The sequence below is a fragment of the Ptychodera flava genome, chromosome 17, assembly GCF_041260155.1.
Source record: "Ptychodera flava strain L36383 chromosome 17, AS_Pfla_20210202, whole genome shotgun sequence".
Lineage (NCBI taxonomy): Eukaryota > Metazoa > Hemichordata > Enteropneusta > Ptychoderidae > Ptychodera > Ptychodera flava.
In genome coordinates this window covers 10982807-10988628 of record NC_091944.1, presented here as the reverse complement: position 1 = coordinate 10988628, position 5822 = coordinate 10982807, and the positions used below count along the sequence as shown (strand labels likewise).

Below are 5822 nucleotides of genomic sequence, written 5' to 3'. Positions count from 1 at the left end.
CGCATTCACAAACACCTCGGGGGAGGGATGGGGGAGGTGGTGGATGGGGAGTATCCAAAGTTTTTCAGATTTTTCAAATACACCCCCCCCCTAACGAATTCACAATGGGTTTAGGGCCCCCCCTTTCTGACTTGCTACAACTTTTAAGTCCCCCTCAAAAGAAGGCCAAATATGGTCAATATAGTGCTTTGTCCAAAAATGTCAAATAGTCTATCGGGCAAACTATTAACAATTTTCCAATAAAACTATATGTCTACATTTTTATGTATTTGATAATTCATATACCGGTAGTGCAGATAATGTACATCTATATGTGTATCATCAGCGTACTGGTACATCATGTAGTCAAGATCAAGATCCTGTAGTGGTGCTGTGTAGTGCATGATTAAGATTGGACCTGCAGATTCCTGTGGAACGCCATACTTCACTTGCAATCAGTGAGAAAACACAGTTCCAACCTTGACACGATGACTGCGATCGGCAAGATATGATCAAAACCATGAAAGTACTGTACCAGTGATGCCAAATCTAGATCGGACACGATGTAATAAAATATCATGGTTGATTGTATCAAATGCTGCGGTCAGATTAACCAGACGAGAAGAACATCCTTCTTTTGATTCAGGGCAAGCATAATGTCGTTATGGACGCGTAGGAGAGCGGTCTCAGTGCTATGGTTGGCACGATATGCACTCTGACATCTTGTGAAAGCTGAAACCTGTTGAGATGATCGTACAACTGTTGGGCGACTATACGCTCAGAACTTTTGATAGGATAGGAATATAGTTGACACTGGTCTGTAGTTCTTCAAGATATTCTGGTCAAGATGTTATTTTTTTCAACAGTGGCCGAATAATAGCTGATTTGAAGTGACTTGGAACGATGCCAGACGAAAGTGATGCGTTAAAAGTTGAGTGAGGAATGGTGCAAGCAGATCAATAGAATCTTGGACGAACTTTGAAGGCAGCACGTCAAGGTCACATGATTTTTAGGATGACTGCTTTATTAGTGTTACAGTAGTAACATCATCAATTGATACTGTATCAAAATTGGTGAAGGTGTGACTCGGTAATACATCGTTCTTCCAGGCATCAGAGCATTCACCAAGCCTTCCGAAGTTTGGAAATCTTGGACTCGAAGAAGTTCAGGAATTTTGATGGCATCCTTCTGAGATATATTGGATGGTAAAATATTTGAATAGTTGCCTTCACACTTGACAGCTGAGCAACAATATCAAACAGTCTCTTGTTGTCTGCTTCCTGGATGCGAGTCCGATGATAAGCCGATTTCAGAGCATTCGCAGCGACAGACGTATTCAAACCTTTTTGACAGAAAAAGTTGGCGATCGATCTTGAGTTTGGACATCAGCCACTTATTCTCCAGCTGATGTACATTCTTGCTCAAGCAACAGTTCTTCACAAAATGAGATTGTGCATGTAATTTATCAATAATCAGCTTTTTAGTCCCCACGGGGGGGGGGGACTTACAGGTTTGGTCATGTCCGTACGTGCATGCGTGCATCCCTTCACGCAGATATTTCAGTGATGCCTAGAGCAATTTCATTCAAACTTTGTACAATCCCGTACGAAAGCTACCAGGTTGTGACAAGATAATGGTGCAAGTTTGCAACATTATTTGTCTTACAACCTGGTTACTAGGAGGTTACTAGGATGGTATTCAAGGTTGGTATTCATTGTTGACATGGGAATGGCTAGAACTGGTGCCAACTTTGTCAGAAGCTTGTAGACTTTACCTTGTCTGAACCTTGGAGACTCCCCTTATCGCTTATGGCAATCTTTGTACAGAGATTGGATAATGTTACATAACAGTTCTACATATCCTCCTTCCCCTCTCCCCCACCCTTTCCATTAATTTGGGGATAATACAAATATTCCTGCAGGCATTTTAGCAGTATATTGAACCATCACAAGTGCATCCTCATCCTCTTTCCTTTACCAAACTGTAGTGATTGTTATACTTGCACATTAATACTGCACAGGTGTAGGCATAAGTATGTTTGAAAAGTCTTACCACTTAGAGACAGTGTCACTCATACATTCCACAACAGTCAAGTACAAGTTCTTAATCATGAACCAGATAAGACCTAATGTAGGATGAAAGAACTTATTTATTGCTAAAATGAAAAGGAATAGCAGTGTACGTGAATAACACTACAAAAATGAGAGACAAAGCTTATATTGAAAGTTGAAATAACTTTTGTCAAATGTCCAGCCTTACAATATGCTCAAAAGTGAAGGATATTCAGGACCAACTTGTCAATATATGAAAAAACCTGACATACTTTCCTTTTACACATGATAAATATATATGTATGAATGCAATACATAAATGGAAATGTAAAAATTATTATAATCATACTTGTCTCGCTTTTGAAACACGAGTTTGGTAACAGCAATTACATTTTGTGAATGTAAAATATAAAAATTATGAAGCCTTCTTCATCATAAAAATTACTATCATTTAGGTATTTGTTGCATGCACTTGTTTCTATGTTCCTGGAAAAATTTGAGATGCCTCTATTTCATAATTATATTAATTTTAGAAATTAAACTCAGAATTCTAACTATCAATGTCATACAGTTCTCAACATTAGCCTGAAGTAATTATATCAGGTTGGTATTTGAATCAGATTCTTTGAAGTTAACATCTTACTATCATATCATTGTCAGCTACAAAACATTTCTTCATGTAAACTATGCAACTGCAATATCAAAAATTTGTGGCAGTATGACTGGTTAATGTAAATTACCTTTGCAAATAAAAAAATGAATACAAAGCATAAAACAGTGCTTTTCTCGTTAGTTAAAAAACCTATCATTACAAAGCAACTCATTTAACTTTAAGTAAGCTAGAAGTTATAATGACAGCACAAAATTGTAGACAAAAACAGTGAATTATGCAAAGCACACATTTATGCCAGTGATGTAGCTTGTCATGATTGAAGTCAAATTGACTGAAATAAAACACACGGTACAGTAGAGTCAAAAGTCCCATAGATCTACAAATTACTGAAATTTTTCCTCAGTGGAATTATGGCTCACCAATTTATCTGTTTTTCTCTTTCTGCATTGTCTTGCTTGAGCACATTAATCGTTGATGACATCGTTGAAATTTGGTACACTGAGTCTGTCAGTTTTTTTTGTGGATGAAAGCTGAAACAACAGAAATTAATGTAAATGATGAGTAACAAAACCTTTGTCCAGTGCAGGAGTACAAGGAACAACCTCTGCTTTTTCATCTTGACTACAGCCACCGTTTGTTTAAAATTTGAAAATAGTTGAACTTACTATGCCTATTAATATTTATACATTGCATTAGAACCCAACGAAATTGGTCCGCTTTTGTAGATCTACATGCACAATGACCCTGATTGATACAAAATTTTGTTTGATCAATAAAGCAGCTGTTATTGATGAACATAATTAAAAGTTGCAATATACATACCATTTATCGATCCTGTTATTTCAACTTCTACCGGTATTAAACCATGTTATCCAGAATTCTGCCACAGCCTATCCTTAGTGGTGGCTGCAGTATTTCTTTCAAAGGCGTTTGCGATGTGGTGATTTGCACTGTTTCTTGGGCTTCATGATTTTACTTTGGCCTTTTGCACTCCATTTCTTACCAGTTTTCACAGGCAGTGTGATTCCTTGATTGGTGTATTACTGGTTTGGTTTTGGTGACCTTCGACCTCTGCCCATGTGTGACATTGATTCATTGCTGTTTGAGGTTGCCTCATTCAAAGTTTTCCTGTCTCCTGAAAAATGGAAATCATGCATGAAACATAAAACCTTGATAACTTAAAAAAACAGTCTTCAAGTGTCAGAGTCCTAAATTTTTTTGCAGTGGAAAGAATTTACAATACAACTAGCAGTCCCCATGGTAATTAAATGAGCACAATTTTTTGGTCAGGTTTTCACAAACAACCACGCATATTTGAACCACTTTCCCTCTAGGTCTTCATAGTGTTGAAATAATATACACAGTCTGAAAGATTCTTAATTACTACCAAGATTATTTATTTTCAAAATTCATCATGGCTTGGTTTTTTTATTGAAAAATAAAGACAGAGGATTTTTTTTATATAAATAGAAATCTTTTTTCTTTGAAGTTTACAATAGTAAGCTGACAGCCATTTCACTTCACAACCATAGACAAGCAGTCATAAATGCAAGGTTAGTTTGTAGGTGACTGTTACATAACACCAGGTGGATATGTGTTCTCAGATTTGGAAGGAGATAATATTCCCGCTCACAAAGTACGTTGAGAAATACATAATTCACTCATGAGGTGCAGAAAGTTTTCTGCATAATGAAATTCTGGATGATGCACAGTATGAATTCTCAACCATACCACTTAACGCAACATTCAGAAAATATGAATGAAATGATCATGCTTGAAATGTGGAGAATTGTAAGCTGACCTTCACAATGATCTGATGTTACTGAAGCCCTACAACCACTGTCAATAGGTGAAAATGTACATGGGATTTTATTCCCGTTCATTATCGAGTGTAATGTATTTAACACAAGACTGCACTGCTCTTGCACTGCCAACCTGACGTTTTCGGAAATACTGGGCACAGAATATGATTATAGAGACACTGATCACTGATGGGGTCAATTGTTGTTTCATTTGATTAAATGTGTAAACAGTTCTCCAAACCCAGCCGATACTGAAACCTTGGGTAAGCTATCCCTATAAAGGGAAATTGCAGAAGACAACACTTACCTAATTTCTTTGCTATGGCGCGAAAATAACGCTGTTTAAATTACCACCAAACTTCCATGCGAGGCTATACCAGTATTTTTCCCCGACCTTTATACATTTGTCCTCAGTGACAACGATGAAAGAAACAGTCTGAACACTCCATGTTTCTTCATTGCACCAATACACGAGAGCAAACTTGTTCAAAGCCATATTAATATTAGTCAACAAGAAAATATTATCTAACTATAACAATGAAGTAGTACTTCAAACGCAGCAGAGCCTAGAACTAGTAGAAGCAGATGTAGTATATTTCAACGGTAACGTTGTTTATATATTTGATTTGCCACCAAAGATACCAGAAAACATCACGTGTTTCATTTGGACCAATTAGTAAGAGAGATTCATATGATTGCTGATGTCATCCAGATTGACCAGGTTGATTGTAGTTGTTTTGTTCATGTAGTTGATTTGGCACCAGAGATAACAGGCATATCACATGTTTCATTCGGGCCAATCAGTAAGAAACATTCACATGATGTATAACATCATCGGACCACTGGACTTATAGTCTTCGATTTGATGTAAAAAATAATGGCAGTCTGCAGGTCTCATGTGGTAGAAGTTGCTTTGGTTAGGTGTGGTGTTTTTCTTCGAGTATATATCTTCAAATTACTGTGACAAGTGTAACATTGATGAATGTAGCTGTAAAATGTAAACTTTGCTGTGGTTGAAACACATTTGTTATTCCTGTCAGTAGTATAAGGTAAAATGTATGTTATGTAAACAGGTGCAGATGAGCCCCTGGCTTAGAAGTAAATTTCCAAATACATGTGAAAGAGACTAGGACAGCCAAGTTTTGTAAAACTAATGAATTTGTATTGTAGGTGGCAATGCACCTACCATTAACATTTATAATCTGAATGGAGTTTAAATGCCTTAAAATATGGTTCAGTATTAAAATACCCCTGTTCAAAATATAACAAAATGATCTCAAAATTTTTCTGTAGCATGACAGTCAATTTTATGTTTCTGAAAAAAAATACATTTTTGGTAAAAATAATTTGCTGCAACTATAGGTTCATGAATATCAC

General features: G+C 36.6%; 1 long non-coding RNA gene across 1 annotated transcript; it reads right to left on the bottom strand.

The window, feature by feature from the left end:
• Positions 1-2402: 2402 nt before the first annotated feature.
• LOC139116463 (uncharacterized) lies at positions 2403-4940 on the bottom strand. Its single transcript, XR_011548306.1, has 3 exons — positions 4753-4940; positions 3466-3778; positions 2403-3173 (listed from the first exon to the last, which is right to left on the bottom strand). It is a non-coding gene; the product is annotated as an uncharacterized lncRNA (long non-coding RNA).
• Between the last annotated feature and the right edge of the window lie 882 nt (positions 4941-5822).